Genomic DNA, 25,380 nt, shown 5'->3' with positions numbered 1-25,380 from the left:
TCCAAAAGGGTGGTGTTTTCCCTTGGTTCAGAGGCAGCCCGCCAGCTTGCTCCCCTCTGCAATAAAGGCCTGTTTGCTTTCGGTCCTGGTTTTGGCCCTGGAGTTTTCTAAGGCTCAATAAAGGAATAATTGCATTATTTGTTAACACAGTATATGCTTTCTCCAAAATCTGAAGAAGCCTGAAAATAATGTGCCTTTCTTTGGGTTTAGAGATTTATGAGATCTTTCAAGCAGCTGTCTTACATTTCTGAAAACTCTAAAAACTTCAATAATATGTCAGACCACTAAATTTTTGGAGGACTCATTTAACTACCATCTATGATGCAAGAGTTCTTATTAGGGAACCTGGAATTTTTGCCACTTTTTTTTGGTGTTGTTGTTAATAACAACTTTATTGATTCACAGGTGCCAAAAAAAAAAAAAGGTGGTAACTGTAATGCATTTCCCATTAAATTTACAATAATGAAGCTTATAGATATAAATCACAAATTTTGTTTTATACTATTTAGAACCAAATTGTTTGATAAATATGTCCAGAGGACAACATGGATCCTTAATAGATGGCTGAGTCCAAATATGCAAAATATAGCTTCTGGTTTTGACCATGGTGCTTTGAAATTCTCAAACATGCATTACTATATTCTAGTTTTAGGGAAAATATTACACATGGCCTTATCTTGTATTTAGGGAAAAGCCCAGGCTGAATTTCACATACAGTATTTCTTGCCTCTAAATTAATCTCAAATAGAACTAGAGAACAAAGAGACAGATACTTTTGGGTTAGTATTTCCGCGTAATGAAGAAAATACACAATCAATAATGAAACAAAACAAAAAGGAGGAGGACTTCATTAGTAGCCAAGATAAGTGGAGATTTTTTTGTTTTTTTTTTTACAGATCACAGGAATTTTAAATAGCAGATCAGTCATGCTACTTGGGGTGATCAGACAGATTTGAACACTTATGAAGTGAATAACTTTATTAAGGTCCTGAAGGTGAGTGTTTGGAGGTGCTAGATAAAACACATCACAGATTAGAAACAGGAAACCTACCTCAGCATTTCTGAAAGGCATAATTTATGGAAGGGAGACCTAGTTTAATAAAACCCTTACTGAATGAACACGGAAAGCAGTGAGCTGTTTTCTTTTTTAAAGGATAAGACCTTCATAAATTGGCCCCTCAGACTTTGGTGATTCTCGCCTCAAACGCAAATGCTCTAGTGTGTTATTAAAATGTTTGTTAATCTGTTCTGTTTCTTCACTGGACTCAAGGTTTGGGAGGTCTTCTCGAATCTTTTGGATAAGCTGGTTCAACACCTGAATTGTTACCGCATCATTTTCCTTTTCATAAAAATAGATATATCTGTTTAGAATTTCTATAAACAGCTGCACTTATAGAGAGGGGTCCATACACTGATTTGCTATTTTTAGAACTTTCTTTAGGCACTCCATGACCCTCTTCCCTCCATGAAGCTCCTCCCCATTTTTGTCTGTGTTTCTGCCGGACTACAAGAGATGTGCACAGGTGCTCACAGCTCGGCCCTGATCGGGCTTTTTCAGAAGTTTGGATGCAGCAAGTGCACACTGAGTTCTCAAGGGTTCATGATTCTCTTCACTGAAGCATTTCATTCTCTCAAAAGTACCAATGATCAAGGTAATGGCAGCCAGCTGTGCTTTGGAATCACTGATTTCATCTTCATACAGGGAAAATGCCTGGGACATAAACTCATATGCTACTGTTTCATGATTTTCAAAACCAATTCTCCAGCAGCTCGTGCTCCTTGAAGAAAAAGTCTTAAAGGTAATTCTGCCAGCTCTGCTTTGATCAAAGCACTGATAGTCTGGTGAGCAAATGAGAAAATCTTCTGGCATTTTTTTTTTCCCATTTGTCATCCACTTTAGAATTCTCTTTGTATCAAAAAGCCAGCTGGTAAGCTGCAAATACCAAAGGTGGCAGTGTGAAGCGAATCCGTTGATTTCCACCAGCTCCAAAATGCTTTTGTGCTGTGTTTAAGATCAAATACTGCTGATCAGGGTCCTCAGACCAAAGAAGATGAATGAATCAGCCCACAAGGCTCTGCTCATCAGCAAAGTCTTCTGGATCAGGGTCTTCTACAGGTTGAACTGGCTGATCCTGAATCAACGTGGACACCAAGTTCATTATGGAATCCACCTGATCCTGAGAGACACTTTCTGTATTATAATCCAGAACATTACTAAGCACATAACAACTCATACTCTTTCTGGACTCATAGTCAAAGTACTCAAAGAGTGGGCGGAAATGTTTTAATTTCAAGACTGTCAAAATATTGTTGTAAGTATCAACAGGTATCTTTAAAAGTCTGGTGAGTTCCTTTGAAACTGCACTACTGGTAGCAATATGTTCAAGGTTGAGCTTGTTGAATATCTCCACTGTTGTTTCTAGAACTTTATCAACATAGTCCACACGATCAGGATAACATTTCATAGCAAGATTAATGAGAGAGACTTGTAAAGATACAACATCCTCTGAAGGCATGTCTTGTCTAGACTGTATAACTGTAGCCACCTGCTGTGAGAATATATCAAAAAGCTTAATATCTGCTGGGATTCCAGACCCATCTTCATGATGAGCAAATAAAGCTAATCTGTCAATTAAAGCAATGATTATATTTTTTACGTTTACATTTTGGTGTAACTCAGCACAGGCCCGAAGAAAAGGATTCAAAGTCTGGAGGTGGAATTCATCAGGAAAAACCTGAATAATACACTCCATGAGATATTCTTGAGCCAAAGCATCCCTACAATTCACAACCTGCTCCAATATACCACTTAAAACAATCTGTTTGTAACGTTCCACATTTACACCTTCCAATTGACTGAGGCGCACCAAATTTGTTCCTACTAAAATTCTCAGCTCTTGTCTTTCTCGTTCTCTTTTTTCTCTATCTCGGCTATGTCCTTGATGTTACATCTGAACTCACAACTTGTTCATTTCTGCAAAGTTGAGTAGTACAAAATTCATGGAATCACTGATATCCCCAGTCGTTTCTTCATCTGTTGGCTCCCCTTCGTCAGGTAAAATGTTTCTGGTACACTGAAGAAGGTAGTTTCGAAGAAATAAATCCCTCAATGGATGTTGCACACCACGGCACATTTCTACCAAATCTTTCAAAATATTTTTCCTGGATTGAGGAAATGACTTGATGTATACAACTCCAACTGTGATCAACAGACAAAGCCTTAGGATGATGTTTCCAGCGTATTGTAGAAGCTCATAGAGATCTGCCACTTTCCTTCCTTTGGCAAACTCATCTGTCAAGTAGACCTCCAAGTAGTGCAGTTCATCAGAAATAGCCATATAAAGTTCATAGTAGCTCTTTGGTGATAACATAGAAGTCCGGAGTTCACCAAGCATATTAGATGCATGTTTCAGAGCATCCATAAGCTTGGTCTTGTCCAAGCATCTCTTCATCTGGAATGATTGAACCTTTACAGCCTGTATGGCTTCATCCAAGGGTTTCTCCTGTTCATCCTGAGGTGACTGCTGTATTGTAGGCATGGTGACTCCCAGAGCCCGCAGCAAGAGGCACCCCTTGCCACTTTTATTCATCACATGGAATCAACATTATTGTATCAACATAGTGCAGCAATATGATGCCCTGAAGAATATCAAAACTCTCAGTTTCCCTGCAGACTGTATTGCCAAAGGAGTTTCTGGGTGTAGTGGTATATGTCTGCAATCCCAGCATTTGGGAGGCTGAGGCAGGAGGAGCACCTCAAGTTCATGCACAGCCTGGGCTATATAATGAGTTCAAGACCATCCTGTACTGCACAACAAAACTGTGTTTCAAAAACCAACCAAACAAATAAAAAAGGAGTGTAGGACTAGCAGACATAGGTAAGACATTCTCAGCATCCCTAGTTATTAAGGTAAATCAAAACATCATGAGCTATCACCTAATAGCTACTGATGTAGCTACTATAAAAACCATAAAATAAAAAAAAAAAACAAGTAACAGGGATAAGGAGAATCCTTGTGCACTATTTTTGGTTAAGCCTTTATGGAAAACAGACAGTTCTTCAACTAAAATTAGAATTGTCATATACTTCAACAATTTCATTTTTCTTTCTTTCCCTCCTATAAAGAATTGAAAGCAGTCTTAAAAATATGTTTGTGTATCCATGTTCATAACATTTTCATTCACAATAGGTAAGAGGAGGAAACAACAGAAATATCGATTGATGGATGAATAAGTAAAATATGACATAAGTGAACACATACACTCAATGTATGTTAATTCAATCTTAGAAAAAGGAAATTCTAACATAAGCTACAGCATGGATTAATTTTGAATATATTATACCAAGTGAATAAGTCATACACAAAAGTAAAATACTGTAAGTATGACTACACTTTTTTGAGCTATTTATAATTTAAAAAATCATAGTAACAGAAAACAGAGTTATAATTTCCAGGGACATAGTGGAGGGAGAAATGGGGAGTTGTTTTTCATTATAAAATGTGATAAATAATGGTTTCATAACAATGTGAATTTGTTATACCACCAAACTGTATATATAGAAATGAGTAAGATGATAAATTTCATGTGTTCTTACTACAATTGAAAAGTAAAACTTACCAGAGCATAGTAGATCACAATTATTCCTATTTAGAAGGCTGAGGCAGGAGGTCAGAAATTCAAAGCCATCCTGGTCAAGTTAAAAGATTTTGCCTCAAAATTTAAAAACTAGTCCTTATTTACACTTTCAGTTTCTCACACCAGAGAAACTATTCAGTATTTACACATGTGTCCTATTTATTTCACTTAAGAGTATTACCTCAATGTGCATCCACTTAGCTATAAGTGTCTCTAATTTCTCATTTTTTATGGCTGAGTAAATAAGGACTAAATGTATAACAGGTCATGTGAAATAGGAAGAAAAGGGGCAAAGGGGAAGGAAGTGGGAGGGATAGGGGAAAGGATAGAAGGGAATGGGATTAATATGAGAAAATGGAAAAATAGGAACAAAATCTTTGTAAATAGGGAGGACTGGAGGGGTTGAAGGGAGGGCTGGGCAAGGGTGAAAAATAAGAACCAAGAGAGACTATGTAAAGGTGCAAATTTCCAATGATGAATGTCATTATATTGCATACCTAAAATGTACCAACTATTAGAATGAATAATCGATAATGTAAAATAGGAAGAAAAGGTCCAAAGGGGTAGGGGTAGTGGGAGGGGCAGGGGAAAGGAAAGAAGGGAAAGGAAAAAATGATGAGAAATGGAACAAATGGAAATAAAGTCTTTGTAAATAGGGAAGGATGGAGGGCGTGAAGGGAGGGCTAGGAATGGGGAAAAAATAAGAACCAAGATGCATTATATAAAGGTACAATTCCCAATGAGAAATGTAATTGTATTGTATACCTACAATGTACCAATAAAAGAATTTAATACAAAAAAAAAAGAAAACTTAAACATGAAATTTAAAAACTAAAACAAAAGGGGGTGGAGATGTTACTCAAGTAGAGTCTGATTGCCAGTACTGTAAAATAAATAAATAAATGTTATAGAAATATAAAATTATAAATGAAATGGTTGAGTTTCTTGGAAAATTTGAAGTGTGCAAATTAATATTTATGACTTGCAAGCTAGGAAGGATAAAATGGAAGAATATTTTGATCACATTAAAAATCTGTATGTCAAAACACATACACAGAAGAAAAATTCAAAAACAAATGAACAATACGGAAGAAATAGTGTCAATTTTTATCTTAGACAAAAGGTCCACCTTCCAAATATACATATTACTTCTAGAAAATGAGAACAAAATGAACAAGGATATGGAAAATTTGCAATATTTATACATTTTTTAGTTTGTCATATTTATGTTTTTCCTGAAAGAGTAAAATGGTACAGGCACTTAGGAAAACAATCTGGTGGTACTTTGAAAGATTAAATGTAGAACTATCATATGACCCAGAAATTCTCAGTGCAAACACTCAAGAAAAATGAAAACATACATTCATGCAAATCTTCAACATGAATAATCATAGCAATATTCACAGTAACCAAATAGTGGAAGTGAACACAATCTATATCAAGTGATGAATGAATAAGTAAAATGTGCTGTAACATGCAATGGAATATTATTCAATGATAAAAACAAATTAAATATTGAAACATGCTACAAGGTAGATGAAACTTGAAATACTTTTCTCTATTAATGGAGTCAATCACAAAATACTATTTACTGAATGGTTATGTTTATACTAAATATACAGAGTAGGAAAATCAATACAGACAGAAGTAGATTGATGGCTGTCAGTGTCTTGAGAGGTTGGAGATAAATTGGGATTTCCAGTAATGAGCATGAAGTTTCAGGTTATAATTTGTGGTTATGTTTGGAAAACTTCATGAATATATTCAAAATGACTAAACTGTATCATTTATATTGTGAAAAAATGGAATACAAAGTACATCTCAATAAAAATTTTTACCTCCTATAAGAAGAGTGTAGAATAGTAACTATAGTCCTATAGCAAGAATAATAATGTATACTGCCTGCTATGATGGTTACTGGTGTTATTGTTATTTTAATAAACATATATTAACTTATAGCTTGGGAATATAGCCAATTAGAAAATTGTATACTTCTACTAAATCATCCATAAGAGATATTTTTGAATTTTAAGAGGGCCGTTTTTAGTAAAATAGTCAACTAATGAATAAAAATCTTGAAGCACTGCTTCTTTGAAATAAATTCTATTAATTTTCATATTACTTTATTAGAACTCAATTAAACAAAAAGACAACTAAACCAAAAGTTTAAACTACACTTTAGTGGTAAGGGCCAATGCAATCAGCTGAAAATTCCATATAGGATAAAATTTTCAGACTTGTGAAAACTAAACAAAGAATATATATTTTAAGAAAAAAATTTAATAAAATATAATCCATAGTGTTTAAATGAATGTATTCAAATCCATCTCTGTAAAGTATTGTACATTATTTATATTCACAAGTAGATATATAAATTTTAAATACCCTACTTAATATTTTATTGATTTCTAGAAAGCTAAAAAAAATGTAACAGTTTACCACATATCTAGCAGTTTGTTTTTGATCTCTGGGATAAAATACTGACATAAACAACCTAGAGGAGGATTTGATTTTGGTTAACAGTTTCAGAGGATTCAGTCCATGATCAACTGGCTCCAAGGCAGAAAGATCAGGGATGAATGGCATAGCAGAGGGAAGCTGCTTATCTTCTGGTAGCCATGTAGCAACAAACTAGGCAAGATTCAGAGTGGAAGAGTCCAGATGCAGTCACCAAGGCCTCCAAACATACCCAGAAATGTGCTTTACTAATCTACTCAGTGTTTCTAAATTCAAGGATGCTGACAGTCAAGATTAACCATCAAAACATCTTTGTTGTTTTCAGCCTTTAGGTTAACAAATAATTGTTTTAGAAGTTCTGATATGTAACATGCATGTAACAAAAAAACCCTCAAAATTGAAATAACTCTACTTAAGTCCATTTTTAATGCCTCTTAGACCTTAAAACAAATCTTGAAACACTATATAATTGGAGAAATAATTATTTCCATTTGATTAAAATCTTCAATCAAGTTTTTATTTTCCTTATTTTTTTCATTTAAAGTATTTAATAAAGTGAAATAGGATAAGAATTTTACCATCATCTAAAAATTAATATAGGATTTTTCTACAAACTAGGACCAAAGAATGCTCCTAAAAACTTTTGAGACAATAAAATCTATATTAACATCTAAATTCTAGGAATACCTTTCAGGAATTTTTCTTTTTAAATTCCCTTCTCCACTGCATTTTTTCTTCCCTAACTGAAGAATAGTGTGAAGCAATTAGTTAAGTAATTCAGGGGAAAAAAAACCAACCATTTATGACTTTGAATTTGACTCTAGAGGTCACAAAACGAGGGTCATCATAAGGGTAATCATTTCTTTCACTCTGATTGAGACAATAAGGACTATAATATATTAAACCTTTCATATTTCCAAGAGGATTAAATGAAACCAGAACTCAAGGTAAATTTATTTTTTGTTTTTTTGGTATTGAGTGGTGTGACAGTTCTGAAATTGATCTTCAACTTTGACAAAGCTTCCCCCCATTTTAGATTCTTTAAATTAGTCAGGAAGTTTTAACATTGTCAGCATTCTCCTGATTCAGTTGCCTTTTACATCACAGAAGTGGACAGCTGGCTGACAGCTTCAGAGAAACTCCTACTCTAATTAAATATGATATTATTCTCTTCAATGGTGCATATTGTTGTTTTAATATGAGCATGATTCATGATGACCTTTTATTCCTCAGTAACAAAAATATCTCAGGAAGTGTTTGAGTTTCAAAATATAATAAGGGAAGTGTTCCCACATCACAATAAAATAACTTTGATAATAAATGAAAACCAGGATTTGTAGGTATCAGTTTGCAAAATAGAAAAATTCTGAAACTGTATCTATTGAGTTTAAATAATTTTAAATATTTGATTAATTATCCAGATAAGGAACATTCTTTGAATATGCTTTTTTGTCTTTTTAGCCTACTAGTTTATATTATATTATAATTTATTACCTTAATAGTATATAGATGTTAAAAAAAAGACCAAAACATTGGATTTTGCCTTACATTTTTAAATTAAGGAAGCCCATATTTTCCTATAAGCCAGCTACTTAAACATATCAATACTTCATAATAAGAGTTTCTCTTTTTTAACATAGGATTTATAGATTACTATTATTCAACAATATGTTTCAAATCTCTTGCTCATCTCTCAATCCTTATCTTATTTCACCTATCAGCAACATTTGTCTTTAGAAATTATTTTGTCCCTAAAATATTTTTTTTCTTGTTTCAGAAAGTCATATCCACATTTGACTCTTCCTATATTTTTTACCATTTTTGGTGTCTTTTGTTGATTTCTCCAAACCTCAAGTAATTTAAAATGTATCAATTCTCAGTCCTTTAATTGTTTTTCTCTATGTGAATTCATCCAGTCTTGTCTTTAAACACCAAGTATATGTCATTTACTCCAATTTTTATGTCACTCTTTAACTCTACAACCTAATATCTAACTGCCTACTTGATGCTTGACATTTCCCACTTGGATGTCCAAAGAGTTCTTAGATATTGTGTGCCCAGAATTGGATTCTTTTTACATTTTCCCATCCTACCTAATAATAATTCTCTTGTTCCAGTTTCCCAGTCCAAAACATTGGTGTCAATTTCCAAACTGGCGAATCTCTAGCCCTGTTCTAACTAATCATACATTCTTATCTACTTTACCTGTAAAAATTGACAATTCCAAAATCTGTCACTTCCAGTAATACTATTATCACCAGCCTGGTTGAAACCACCAGTATTTCTCTCTTCAAATTATTATTTGTAGTTTTTCTTCACTATTACAACTGGAGTGCTGTTCATACGTAAATCTGACAAATCTTTCCCTTGGTCAAAACCCAGATCACTGAACATAAGTCAAAATTATTACTAGGATCTAAAATGGCCTGCAAGACCTGGAAGTTCACTTACTTCATGACTTTTACTCCTGCTATTTTACTTTTTCGGACTCTGCTATGAACCATTTGCTTTTCTTGCTGTCATTTTATTCCTTTTCTATATTTGGTGAGACATTCTTCCCTGCTATCCTAAAATAATCTCATTTATTTTTTAAAATCAAGAGAATTCTTTTCTCCTATTTGCTTTGCTACTTGCTTAGTTGATTTAAATAATTATTTAAATGGAATGATACATTTTTTTTGTTTGTTTTGGTACTGGAGATCGAACTCGGGTCCTTGAGCTTGCGCAGCAGGCAGCGAAACCACTGAGCTAAATCCCCAGCCTGGAATGATACATTTTGATACCATACTTTCATCATGGCAAAGGCTCCCGGTGTTTCCAGTAAACGTGAGTATTTCAAAGAACACAAACATCAGATATCAGAAACTGCTTTAATAACTTTATTAGTCCCTTTTAAAATGTCAACCATATTTACATTTACCTGAAGGGTTTTGGTAAAATACAGTTGAACCAGAAGTATGCACAAATTAGAGGAAACAACTATCATGGAACAGTCTTAGCAACAGCAAATTAGAACCTGTGAATCTATGTCTTTAATTTTTATCAAAGCCTCATTCTTTATATAACAGACAAATGAATTCAGATTCAGGAAAACATTTCCTTTTATCTTCGTTTTATTTTCATATATTTTTTCCTGAATTTCTTCATCCTAAATCTGAGGATAGAAAACTAACATACCACCACCTTCTTCATGAAATGTGTGGTAAGATTTAGATTCAGCTTGCTATCTTGATGTATTTCTGATAACCAAATAACCTACTTTCATTATCCTTGCAAATGATGTCAACACAAAATTTCACATCCTCGCTACTAATTCTTATTGTTTAAAAATAATCATTAGAAAAATACAACTAATAGGGTGAATCTATAACCTCATTAAACGGTAAATTAACTCAAGAATTGTAAAAATAAACACAAATATTACAAAAATCCCCCAGGATAGGGCCGGGGATTTAGCTCAGGGGTGCCATTGCCTACCTTGCAAACTCAAGGTCCCAAGTTCCATCCCCAGTATCCCCCCCAAAAAAAACCCAAAACTCCCCAGGGAGTGTAGAGGGTAAACTAGACATCTGGAATGGAATAATTATGGGGAATATTTTTAAAGTAATTAAAACTCAAAGTCTATGTTTGATAAATGACTGATTTTTCTTACCCTATTTCATCATATGCTTCTGCATAAAAATCAAAGATTTATTGGAGAATTTATGTATGGAGAAAAAGAAACAGCTACAGCTAATGGAAGCTTACCTCCACTATTCACAGAATGGAAACTGGTAATAACTTACTTGTGATATCAGTGCTTACATTATAAACTTCCTTTACTTGTAGACAATTTGCATAGCCATTATTATTTGGCTTGAAAATATCTATGCTTAATTTATGATGTTTAGGGTTAAAAATTCTTGGACAGTAGCACTGTATCTCACATAAAAATCTTTCATTATTACTCTCTCTATTCATATTTCTAGAAACATTTACTTTGGTGTAGAAAAAAATATATATATATCCTCTCAGCATGCTGATGAAAATAGCTCATAAATGTATATCTCCATCACACATTTAAAAAGTTTCCCTAAAGAGCATCAAAGTTTCTGCTAGACTCTAAGTTGGGACATATTAATGAAAAGGGAATAGAGTTGGACTCAAAAGGAAAATTCATGCACTGTAACTTATTATGATTTGATAAAACTTAAAACACATGTTGAAGGTAGCCTGAAAAAATATCTTTGTTGAAGAGAAAAATCAAGGATGTGAGGGACAAGGTAGTCCTTTTCATTCTCAAATTGTCAGTACCATGGGAAGTCACTTTGTATTTGAATGTGTTTCATCTCCAATCTGAATTTCACAAAGACTATTGCAGAAATACCAATGGTGGTCCATATACAATGTATATCTAAGTATTTAAAAGTTATACATCATGATTAAGACCTGCTATAAAAAGGTGTATCTTCCTGTATTCAACCTTTTGTAGTGAAAAAATAAAAAAAATCAATACAGTGATACCTTCAGTAACAAACAAATCATTCCAAGTTGATGTTCGAACACCAAACACTGAAAAGTTGAGAACTGAACATGTTTTTCCCATACAAAATAATGAAAAACCAAATAATTGGTTCTGAAGCCAAAAACCACACTTAAAAATTCATTATTCCAGAACTTAAAATTTGCAACGATGTCTTTCTTTAACTCTGTTGTGGTTCTCACAGTTTTCCTCTTAGCTTTACTGTTGATATAGCTCTTTTTTGGAGCCATAGTCATGATATTTTATGCAAAGAAAGCGAAAAAAATGCCCAGCACAATGATGAATGTTTTCATACACTAACACAAGCACTGTATGTAGCCTGGGCATGAATGGTGCTTAGACTGAAGCATCATCCCTTTGTGTCTGCTGTGAAATCTGATGTGTGACTCACACTTGGCCTGTACAGGTTTTGTAAAGTTGGATTTTCAGTTCAACTTACAAAAATTGAGCAGATTTTTTTTTTCAAATTTTGCTGCTCGATTAGTAGAAAGTTGGAGCTTGGAGCCATTCAATAACCTAGGTATCACTATTTCTCACATGATGTTTTTATACAACTAAAAATTGTCCAAATAGTTCACACAGACTCCTGATGTTTTGGTGAATAATACAGTACATGCTTGTCTTATTTATTTCTCTCATTGATGAGACAAAATATCCAATACCACAAGTTAAAGGAGGAAAGGTTTATTTCAGCTTACAGTTTTGTAGAGGTTTTAGTCCATAGATGGCTGGCAGGGTGGCATAGCAGAGGGGAATCAAAGGAGAAATAGTTTATGGCAAGGAGTCAGGAAACAGAAAAGCAGCAAGCAGTAGCACCAGCAGCAGATGCAGCAGCCGGCTGCCTTCTTTGTGTTCCTTTTATATTCCATTCAGGCTGCAAGTTTATTGAGTGGTGGCACTCACACTCAGGGTGAAGCATCTTTAATCCCAGCATCACACCATTAATCCCATAATCACACCCTTAATCTCAATATCACACCCTTAATCCACATTTACACAACCTAATCTAGCCATCTTTGAAACTCCACACTTACATTAGGCATTGCAGGGACACCCAGATATAAGCCATAACAATACATAATTCAAAATCAGTCTATAATTAGTTCAGTAAAATTTTGTATGATTTGCTCAATTAAATCTTTCTGGCATCCTTGTCAAAAAATCTCCTTATGGGCTGGGGATTTAGCTCAGGAGTTCCACCACCTGCCTCAAAAGAGCAAGGACCCGAGTTCAATCCCCAGTACCAAACAAACAAAATCTCTTTACCTGAGGATAAAGAAGAAAGTTTTTAAAAATCCAATTACCATAGGTTTATATGTTTACTTATATATTTTCAATTCAAATCCATTCATCTAAAATTCTAGTCCTATGCCAGAATAACACTGTTTTTATCACAATAGCTTTATGATAAAATTTTAACCATAAAATATGGGTTCTCCTACTTTGTTCTTTTTCAATTTTACTTTTGCTGCTCAGGCTGCAGAAATTCCATGTAAATTTAAGTATCTGCTTTTCTTATTTTGCAAACAAACATGTCATTGAATTTTAACAGCAATTTCATTAACTCTGTAGATCATTTTGGGTATATTTGTCCAGTTCATAAACATACAATGTTTTACCATTTTATTTATGCTTTCTTTAACTTTTCTAAGAAGTATTTTGTAGGTTTTATTGTATATGACATTTACATCTTTAATTAAATTTATTACTAAACTTTAGTATACATTTATCTTTGATGATATGTTAGTTGTGATTATTTTACTAATCAGATTTTTAAGAAAATATGTGGAAATATAATAAATTTTTTGTGTAAGTTGATCTTGAATTCTACAGATTCATTATTATACTTACCAGTGACCTTGTGGAACTTTTAGTATTTTCCATATATAAAATTATAACTTCTGAAATTAAGGATTTTGCTACTTGCATCTTAATCTTAGATTCTTTTCACTTCATTAATTTTGTAATTAGTTTGACTATAATTTCTCATAAAATGTTGGTTAAGTATGACAAAAAATAAACATCTTTTTCTTGTTTTGGATGTGGAGAAAACTTTCAGGTTTTTGCCAATGAGTGTGATAAAAGCTCTTATGCATCTTATATCCACTTAAGAATATTTCCTTATAGTCCCAGTTTCTTTTTCTTTTTTTTTTTTTTTGATACCAGGGATCGAACTCCAGTACTTGTGCTTGTGCAGCAGGCAGCGAAACCACTGAGCTAAATCTCCGGCCCCCCAGTTTCTTTGTTTGTTTTGCTTTGTTAAGAGTTTTTCTTTTCTTTTTTAAACCATAATAGTATATTGAATTTTGTCACATGCTTTTTCTGCCCCAAAGTTACACATATTTCTTCATTCCATTAATGTAGTCTATCAAATTAATTGACTTTTGCATGTCTAGCAAACTTTGGATGAATCTTTCCACTTTTTTGTCAAAGTCTCCCCTAATGTACTCTTACAAATTCTGTTCATCATCACAATTCTCTGTGAGCAGAAACTAAAAAGCTTCTAGTATTTTTTTTTTCTTTTTGGATTCATGTGATTAGGTGGACCATACCATGATAATATTCCTATCTCAAAGTCCTATTCCTAATCACAACTACAAAGACCGTTTTTGCCATATAGTTAGAATATTCCTACATTTCAGAGATAGTAGAATAGATATCTTTAGTAGACCATTTGATTTTGATGATAAATGTCTTGGTTACCTTTCTCATTGTTGAGCCAAAATACCTGACACTCAAAGTTAAAGAAGGAAAGGTTTATTGTAGCTCACAGTTTGCAGAGGTTTCAGTCCATAATTGGCTGGCACCAAAGCAAAGATAGTATTGCAGAGGGGCATCATAGAGGAGAAAAAAACCCATTTTTTGATGTGTAAATCAGGAAGCAGGAAAATCAGTGAGCAGCAAGTGACAAGCAACCCCACAAGCCCTATTCTGTCCAGGTTACCCATCCTTAGGACAGGTAGGCCTCAAACCCAGGGAGGGACTTCCCATTATCCACTCCCAGAACTATGTCAAGCTGATCAATGGACTAATTTAGTAATCACTCACCCTTAATCCCATCAATGGACTAATTTAGTAATCACACACCATTAATCCCACCATCATATATTTAATCTCAGCATTACATGCTCTAGATCCAGCCAACTCTGAAAACCCCCACCTATGACCACATGAGGCTTTGGGGTGACATCTAGACACAAACAATAACAATAAATAAAGATGAAAAATAAGAAAAGCTTAGGTTATTTCTATTTTTCTTATACCACATTAAATTTTTCTTTGTGGCATTTACTACAAAAATAATAAAATAATTACTTTATATTTTTATTAAATGCTGAATCCTTAATTAGATTTAGCTATGGTTTGGATTCAGAATGTCACACAAAGATCAATGTTTTGCTTGTGAGGCACTGAAAGACTGGCTCAAGTAGGCCCAGGTTCACTTCGTACTGGAAGTAAACCTTGGCATCAACCATGTGATGTTTGCTGTCTAGGCATGCAGACTACAAGAATTATGGGGTCTTGAGGCTACCATTGCTATTTCAAAGTAAAGCAAAGGAGTCCAGGTAATGTGTGTTAGAATCCCTCAAAGCAGCCTTTTACAGGGCAATTCATAGAGATGTGACAGTTAAATTGAAGTTTCAGTGGAAACCTCAGAACGTAAGAGATGCTGGTGATGTGCAGCTTCTGTTGAGGGAAAAAAGGAAGCAGTGTGTTAAACCCTCCCGAAAGAGTAGCCATCTGAGGTTCCACAACAAAGCCTAATAGGCAGATCTGGTCAAGCCATTGGGATGTTAGATCCTACCACAGTTTATTTCAGATCCTTTTCTTCAGATCTTCCCTTCTGCGGTGGGAATGTATACCCTCTAACATTGTGTATTGGAAGTTCTTTTTTATTTTTATAGTAACAGCAGAGTTCACCTTAAGTTTTAGGGAAGACTTTGACTTTGGACTTTTGAGAAACACTGAGACAGCAAAGATGAATCTCGCAGATAGATTGAATACATTTTGAATTTTTCAAAAGATATGAGCCTTTGGAAGGCAGGGACAGAATATTATCATTTAGACTTAGATTATCCTTCAAATATCATATATTAAATGTTGGTCCCTATCTTGGCAATTGAGGGGGGTAGTGGTTATTGTGAGAGGTGGGGTCTAGTAGGAGATCTTCCAGTCATTGAAGGCACAACCTTGAAGGCAACAGAGAAACCTCAGCCCCTTCTTTCTCTTTTTTGCGTCTCAGTCATGAAGTGACCAGTTTTGCTGTGTCACAAATCCCTTGCGATGGTATACTACCTTGTCATAGGGCTAAAGCCATGGGGTCAACTGACCATGAACTGAAAGATCCAAAATTATGAGCCAAAATAAATCTTTAAAAATATTTTAATAATTATTTCCAGTATTACTTATGGAGAGCTGACTAACAGTCTATATGCTTCAAATGGGCTTATGTCTCCTACTATTAATTCAGTACAAACCACGTCACAAATATTCAATAAAACGTCCATGAATGTTGACTAATTGATTTTTAAAACTTCTAAATTTAGTTTTTGACATGCACTCTAAGTTTTGGTGAAGTTTAATGTTCTTTTTTTTCTATAATTTTTTCTTCTAGTATATGTGAAGACCTAAATTAAATCACTCCTGCTTTTCTGGCAGTTGTCCTATGTCCTATGCTTTGCATTTTCAGCTAAAACACAGGATTTTATGGTATATTTAACTTTCATGTATGTCCCAAAATTATTTGTAATTTTTGAATATTTACATATGTCCTTGTAACTTTTGAATATTTACACCAAAATGTTAGTCATGGTCTATCTAAAATTTAAATTTAACTTGGTGTTTTACATTTCTATTAACTAAATTTGAAAATTATACTTGTTAGATACCTATATTTCCTATATTATTTAATTACAAACCAAGGGTACATCATAAACTCATTTTTAATATCTTTGTCTCTGGCTCAGTGTATTAGTCAGATTTTCATTAGCATAACCAAAAAAAAAAGGGCAAGATAACTTTATAAAGTAAAGAGGTTTCTGTAACTCACAATTTTGGAAGTTCAAGGCCATGATGCAGGCAGTGGATTATAACCTACTTAGTGTCAGAGTTCCACAGCAGCACATAAAATCATATAAGGAACAGGTATATATTTGTCTGTGTGTGTGATCTGTGTATCTCCTTATAAAACTCCAAGGATTTAATCATAGCAGCTCATGCTAGTGACCTTATCTAAACCTAATCACTTTACAAAGGCTCTACCAGTAACACCATTTTTGGATTAAGCTCTCATCCTTTTATTACTGTCAAAATATTAATTTGGAGATTGAACATGAGTTTGGGGAGACAAAATTATTCAAATCTCAGTACTTGTTTTCTATTCTTGAATTCCTCTAAAACAGAGACTTTCCATATCTCCAGATAGTAAATGCTGTGGACTTGAGAACTCACATACAATTCATTTCTTCCTACAACTGTGCCTCATCTTCCACCAGAGTTGAAGCAACCATTGCTTTCTTGGATTATTCCAAGTAATCCAAGAAGCAGACCACAAGATGGAAGTAGAAATCAATACATTTATTGTTTGAAGAGCATGTCAGGAAAAAAATAGGAAAAGACTGTCTATTCCTATGTCCTATTCTAGGACAACTATCTGCATTCAGGTCTCATCATTGTGAATGAGAGAAGATAGGGGAAATGTAGAATAGAAACAAGTCAAAATGAAGGTTTAATCCATGAATATTCACTGGATTTATGGACTGTTCCATACCCAAAGTCTGCCATCAGAGCTCTATTTCATTTCCCAGGATTTGGGATAACTTAGTATAATTGCAGTGTTCAAAGTTGTTGCCATACAGAAGCTGGGAAGTATGTCCTCAATGTGAACAGAATGATAGATTTCAGCTCACAATTTTGGGGGAAGTCAGTAAATCAGTCTTCTCGTGGTCTTAGACATTTTCTTATGGCACATGCCAATGCCACAGAATATCACAGAATCAATAATCCTTTTCCACTCAATAGAGCACTGTTTTATAGCTAGTGGAATACATAATAGATTGAAAGGGTGAATGGATGAATAGATATATGATAGCTAGCTAGCTAGCTAGATAGATAGAGTTTAAACCCCCCATCATTATTCTCCAGCACCTCTCATTACAAACAACCTAAAGAGAGCCATTTATCAGTGATAATTGGTTCCTCATTATGAGAAGTAATTTGTATAGATAATATTCTTTGCAATCACACAGGACAATCTTAGACTCATAAAATATAGGTAAATTGATAGAGGCTTTTTCAGCAGTGTCGTTGCATAATGGAAACTACAATACCTTAAATTTATTAGAATAACTGCAAAAGTCCACTCCCCACCTAGTAGGCTTTTCCTCTCACCCAAAATTTTATCAAGTGCAGCCACATGGCATTGTAAACTTTTTTTCTTTTTTCTGTTTGTTTGTTTGAGTCAGGGTCTTGCTCTGTAATTCAGGCTGGCTTTGAATTTCCTCTGCATCACAGGCTAGCCTCGAACTCATGACAATTCTCTTGCCTCAGCCTCTTGAGTTCTGGAACTACAGACCTGTGCCACCATGCCTGGCTCAGTGTAAACTATTTAAGTCTATTTCTAATTGCTGTAATTGGACCATAATATTTTAAGTGTTTTTTTTTTAATTTTGATCTCTTTGATCATTTGTACCCAAGAGGAAATTAATATTATTATTTTTTTTGCAGCAATACAAAAGTGAGTCTTTATTTTAACTAGGCCTGTGTTGCAGCACAGGGTTGTCAGTAAAAGTATGTAAGTGTAAGATCTCCTAGACTAAAACCAAGAAATGAATTGAGATGCTGCTTATGTAACAGCAGACCTGTTTCATTGAGGAACAGAGTGAAAAGCTTGCTATGGTAAAAGGAAGCAAGAATTGTTTAAGATTTTGGGGGGTTTTGTGGTACCGGGGATCGAACTCGGGTCCTTACACTTGTGCAGCAGGCGGCAAAACCATTCAGCTAAATCCCTGGCCCAAGAATTGTTTAAGTTTTAAAACTGTGGTAGTTTAATTTCTAACATTTCTCAGTTTATAAAAGAGTAATGGTAATGATTCTGTACATAAACTTTTAGAAGAGTTAAATATTGAGTCAAAATTACAATTTCATAAAAATTCCATCATATATTAAGTAATTTATCTAAAACAACTAGTATAATGTCACTAATAACAAATGATGTACAAAGTATATATATTTTTTTCTATAAGCCATTTTTGGGAAATATTGTTAGAATAGAGCATGTAATGTATTAGTCTCTTATTTTCTTAATCACCAAAAGCATAAATATAAAGGTGAAGCTCATAGGAACAAACCTTACATACTAGAAAAATGCCAAAAACATGTATCTGACCATAATGAGTATGGTGCTTGCTTTTCAAGGTCTATGTAAGAGGTAGATGTACAGAATATGCTTCTCATTTGTCTTTTGTTTAGAGACATAGCTTCCATTTCATATTTATCCCGTGTATGATTCACCACTATGTAGGTTGATGCATATCTCTGCTCATTATTTTTGCTCAATTAAATTTTGTCACACAATAAATAGAGCATCAGACAATTTTTAAATAAAAATCTATTTCAGTGCCTGTTCCAAAAAAATCAATAAAAATTGGAAAATATTGACTTTTTTTGTCCTTTTGTCAATTATCCTAATAATCCATTCATAACATTAATTCTTGCTATATCTTCTCTATACTCCATCTCTAGTCCATAAAATGTGGAAAGGGGAAAATTTTTATCTACCACTTCACATTTCATTAAGAAGGGTTTTTTTTTTTTACTATTGTTATTTTATTTTCAGTATTATGTCACTTTTACCTATAATCATCTGAGTTTTGTTCATTCATTTTAATCCTATTTTATGTTTCAGTGAAAGAGAAAAGTTTACTATTGTTAATTTATGAAAGGCTACAATACACACCAAAACAGTATTATCTTTCCTGTTACATTATTCTTTTAAAATAAAAAGATAATTTTTTACTTACTATCATTCCCTATGAGCAATTTCCAATTGACTCACTATTACTATCAAAATTTTGGAATGACTCCAAGAATTTTTAATTAAACTCATGAAATTAAAAAACTGTTTGCTAAATGTTCATCATTCCTGGGTTATACATTTTTGAAGATTATTAGTGAGTAGGTAAGACCTGCTAAGCATGGAAAATTGTGGGTTGGAGAAGAAGAGTGATTTATCACACAATGCCAAAAATATCAAAATAAAAATTGGAATAGAAATTTTAACTGTGCAGGGAGACCAATTATTCAAATGAGTTCAGAACATTAAGATAAACAATTACAGCAAATGGACATAAGTCTGTAAAATCATGAGATAGAAAGTTTCTAGATAAATCAAGGGAATTGAAGATTTATTTGAGCAGGGAGTTCCTACTGCATATTTTATGTGACTCCTGCTGCAAGGCTCTAAAGCAGATCTACGAAGATGTTTCTCCTGAATTTACCCCATTTTGGAGGTAGATTTCATAGGCTTTCACGTATATAAAATAATTTAATCTTTTTATTTTATTTTCATTAAAAATGTTTGCAGTATATCATGATCACATTCAAGGTAAGGAGTTGATTATATACATGACACATCTCAGTTCTTGTTTATTTCCCCTCCCCCTCCATCATCTTTTGGCCCTCTTCCCTTTTGCATAAAATCTAACTTTTTCTTATCTGTCATTCAGTTTGCTTTTTAAACGAAAGTAGAAATTCCATCTGACCCAAATTTTCCCCATTAAGTATCTTCCTGAATGAGTTAAAGACATCATAGTATAGTAGTACATACATATTCATGTTTATAGCAGTGCAATTCATAATAGCTAAATTTTAGAAGCAAATTATATGTCCATCAACAAATGAATGGATAAAGAAAACATGACATTTATACAAAAGGGAGTACTATTCTGCCATAAAGAAGGATAAACTTCAGTCATTTGGAAAAAAATTGATACATTTTGAGACCCTAATTTTAAAAGAAATAAATCAGACACACAAGCTTAAATATCACATTTTCTATTATATGGCAGGCCCAAAATATTAACTACAGTATTTAATCTTTATGAAATCTAAGGGGTAGATATTTATTCCCTTGATTTATACTTGAGATTACTTGTATTTGCAGACTTGGTCCATAGTCACTAACTGAGCAAACACTATGTTCCAATTCCCTCAAACATAATTTTGTGTTCAATGTCTTCAAAGGTACTTGAAAAAGCCCAATGGCTAAAAATTTAAAGTAAAACAACTAGCAACTATTGCTGTGGAAGGGATTTCTAAGGTTATTTCAAATTCAATCAACAGATATTAGAAGTTATTATATAGGATGTTAATCTATTTTGTCCAAGTCATTTGAGAACAACATTCAGAAACTACAGAACATTTGGGGAAACTTAAGACAGTCAAATAATAAAAATCTAATTAATTAGGCATGCTCAGTTTGTAGCTAGGTATTTGTAAAAAAATCTTAATTTTTAAAATAAGCGTACAACCATCATGTTTATGGGTGAAAAGTAGGTCATCAAAAAACTTAAGCTCTCATGATTACACAACTCTTAGTGATAGAGGCAAGACTGAAATTAAAGTCTGCCTAACACAAAGACCTGTGGTTAATACGCAATAACAAAATTTTTGAAAACTATCCTGTGAGTCCCATAAAAACAGATTTCTAGAAAAGTCATATGACAGTACTTTGATAATGATACATGAAATTAGAAATTTCATATTTGGAGTTTTCTGAGACCTCTTAAATTTTCATTATTTTCTTATTCCAAAAACCTAATCTTCAGTTGGTAAATGGGTCACAGAACTTGAAATTAACAAAATCAAATTAGAAACTATAAATAGTCATTAGGTCATTTAAATTCTATTTAATTTATGGTATATGTTAAAACTATGTTAACGTTAATAATATATAAACTTAATAAAACAATACTAGAGAAAGCTTTATGCCATGCAAAATAAAAGGTTCACTTCACAAGGTTATCCTCTACCCCTGTAACAGATTAGATCACTGGGATTGGAAGATTAAGCATCAATTTTATGTCCAAGTATGTGTGAAAGTGTAAGCAGGAAATGATATCAAATGAAGTATATTTAAATATTAAAAAAACCCATAAAATCACAAACCAAAGCAAAAGAATGCTATCCCATTTTTAATGTGTGATGTTCAACAACCCTGGCCATCTGTAATGTAACTGAAATGTGAGAGTCAAACAAAAAATTCCCTCTTATCAATGAAATAACGTATAAAGATTCTTTGGAGTTAGTACTTAGTCAAGATCCCCCAAATGATTGTTGCACATGGTTCTATATCTCTTTTCCAAGGCTAGGGAACATTTGAGGGGAAAAATTAGCCGATGGAGTTATAAAGCAGAATGGTTATAAAGCAGAAGAAAGAAGTAAAAATCTACAGCCTGAAGTTGAGGGGTAAAAGTAAATATTGTAAAAAAATTTTTAAATTCAGGGAAGCATATCAATTTATTATAAGACAAACAGTTCTGTTGTCCTCAATACCCTCTGAGGATATTCTATAGGTGCAAGAATTAACTAAGGTAAATGTGCTTATCTTAATGTTACCTCTGTATCATTAAAGAAATTAAATTATATGCTGGCAACAAAAATAGGAAAACATGTAATACTTTTAAGAGAGCATAGTCATTTTTTTTTCCCATCAAGAATAGCTGAATTGGAAAGTTAACAAATAAACAAACATTCTCTGCACAAATCTGACCTTTAAAAAACAAGCCTCAGTTAGGAAGAAATGTATTTTTTATAAAATGAGACATCTTTGCAGGAATGTATGATGTTCAAACACATATCAATAAATATGAGCAAGAGAAGGTTAATGAGATAATGAGATGCCATAGGTTCCTTTGAGTAATAAATCAAGATTAGTCACATTAAGTGCCTATTAAATGTTTCCTGAGAGGTTTTTTTTTAATTGGAAAAGAGATACTATGTAGGTTATTTTATGCATCATTTTAAGTTTTTATCATTTCTTTTTGCAGTCACTCACTTGTTTCTCCTTTTCTCCTTCGGTCTTTCTAGAACTGTTAACAGAGCATGAAGAGCTCCATGAGATAGATAGACAAGTCTATCCTTTCAGCGATCAGCTCTCCAGTCAAGCAAGCTGATGCAGTAAATCTCTCAGAAGACAAATTTGTCATTTATTACTGAAACAGCATGTGAGCTCTCTACTCAGTGATTCTAAAAGAATACAAAAAACATAGGGAAGAGTGAAATTTGAAAGCTACAAGTATGAGAAATGTGTTAGAAAGAATCAGGTCAGAGAGACAAAAACTCAATTATATCCCCCCAAATTGAAATGGCAAAAATCTCAACTGACCCAAATTTCTTGGCTTCTACCACTAGCTACATTTATATTTGGATTTTAAACTCAAAGAGTGCTGGCAGTCTAACACCTGCTCCCTTCTTTCCCCTTGGGTGCCTGAAGTAATTATCCACCTCTACCTGCACCAGCTCAGTATCTGTGAAATATTGGTCATGTAGAGTCAAACATTCCTATGTTCTGGGGTGCCAAATGATCATCTGCTAGTCAGGATTGCTACACTGCTGGCAGGCAAACCTATTAGTTCTTCCATTTTTGAGTCTTGTCATGCCCAAATTTTTACTGGCCAATTTGCATTTATTTTCTACAGTATGAACCCTATGGAAAGAATTATAATTTATTTGAACTCTATTTTCAATATATGATTTTTAAAATGAGCTTTACACACGATTACATTTTAAACATATCCTCAATTAGGCCTTTAATATAGTCATGATTTCCACAGAACAAACACACACAGTAGAAAATATCACTTCTTTTTTTAAGCTTATACTTGTGCCAACTCTGTGAAATATTTGTCAGATTAACCATGGCAGACTTTAATTTATAGTTCAGATCTCAGCCATAAATCTGTCCTACCTGGACAAAATCATCTCTAAGAGGAGCATCCAAGTTATAACATCATTGTATATCATTGTGAGCAAAATATCTAAGCAAAAAGTTATTAAAACTTTGTTTTCCAGTTACTCCATAAATAACTGTGGAAAAATGCCTAATATTGCCTGTTCAGTTCCATAGTCTTGACTGGTGAAATAGAATAAATATTTTTATTAAAGCCTGTTTTGTAGCTTATGCTGATAATATCAGCTGACATTTTTTTTCTTCATCTGACTAAGAGGCAAAAATGGGCTTAATAGCCAAGAATATAACTGTGAAGAAACAAGAGTGATGAAAAGATAAAATTCACAAATTTGAAGAAGAGGAAGTTCATGGAGATCATATCATGTTACAGGAAGTTGTTTTATAAAAAGCATAGGAGTCACACCTGCTGAGAGGTAGGAGATGGGTGCTGGATTTAGAAACTAGGAAATAACAAGTTATAAAAGGGTACTGAAAAAAAAAATATGAGTGTCATAAACTAATGAGTTACCAATTTACAAGTAAAAGTGTTAAGCTCAAGCCCATAGTCCAAACATTAACAAAAAGCCCGCATCAAATTTATTAATTTATCATTATTAATAATGTTTGGGCTAGTGACACCCTATTATGTGTATGCCTGGAGAGTGGAATTTTGAATAGATTTAGAAATGCTGAAGTGATTTAGAGACAGAAATCTGCCCATTGGGTAGGATTCAATATGGCACAAACAGTTAATTTATGGTAATTACATCAATATAGCTACTTTCTAAAATTAATATAACCTCACATAACAAATACTAAGGCCCTATAACAAGAAATTAGCCTCAAAATGAAATATTTAATTTAGTGAAAGACATTATGCATGTAAGAAAATGGGCAAACTTGCACAATCAGAACCATATATTGAGAGAAACCAAAGAGCACAGAACTAGGTCTTTAGCAGGAAATTTAAAATGAATTTGAACCTCTTCCTCCCATATCCATTGTTATTAATACTTTGCCTTTGAAGTAATATAATATTAATTATTAGAAAAGTAATTTAAAATTCACTTCTCTCAGTAGGGGAAAAGTGAGAAGGGGCATCGAATGTGTCATATGAACTTAACTCAGAGATACATTTCTTAATTCACAAAAGAATAAGAGCAAGGCCCATTTACTAAGGCATTATGTGAAGAATATCTAATTAATTACTGTACTTTAAGCATTTGAAGTGGTTACTGATGAAGTACTCTCAAATATAATCAGCTAAATAAAAGTTTAAAATGTCTACTTAAATTTGAAGACTTTTCATAAAAAATGTGTCAGAACTTTTCAAATGGTTTTTAAACAAATTATTTTGATAATTTTATATTTGCATTTTGCTTTAACATTAATTATAATAATACATGTACAGGAGGATTATAATTAGTATAAATCCAAATATAATTATAATAAATGTTTTATCATCATACATGTATAAATTAATAAAATGCTATATACTGTAAAATATATCATATATATTTTTATATTTTCACTTACTTATATGTGTACCAAATACAAAAAGTACATTAACCATTTAGAATTTAAATGTTTTTAGTTTTATTCAGTAGAAAAGAGTGAGGAGCTGTTCCATTTCAAACCTTGTAATACAAAATTTGATGATCATCATAATAAAATATTTACTATTTTAAGCTGCTGTCTACTGGTTACTAAGCACATATTAAAAGATATCATTTGGTATGAGCTGAGGAAAAGAAGTGCTAGAACATTTGGAATATTTTGTGACTAAAACCAAAAGAATTAATATAAACTAATT

General features: G+C 33.1%; 1 pseudogene; it reads right to left on the bottom strand.

Moving 5' to 3' along the window:
• Positions 1 to 906: 906 nt before the first annotated feature.
• On the bottom strand, positions 907 to 3,566 carry LOC101713734 (vacuolar protein sorting-associated protein 35 pseudogene; annotated as a pseudogene).
• Positions 3,567 to 25,380: the final 21,814 nt, after the last annotated feature.

Source organism: Heterocephalus glaber, unplaced genomic scaffold (genome assembly GCF_053883595.1).
Source record: "Heterocephalus glaber isolate CG9 unplaced genomic scaffold, H.glaber_assembly_v1.0 deba00000122, whole genome shotgun sequence".
Classification (NCBI taxonomy): domain Eukaryota; kingdom Metazoa; phylum Chordata; class Mammalia; order Rodentia; family Bathyergidae; genus Heterocephalus; species Heterocephalus glaber.
This window is presented reverse-complemented; position numbering and strand designations above follow the sequence as displayed.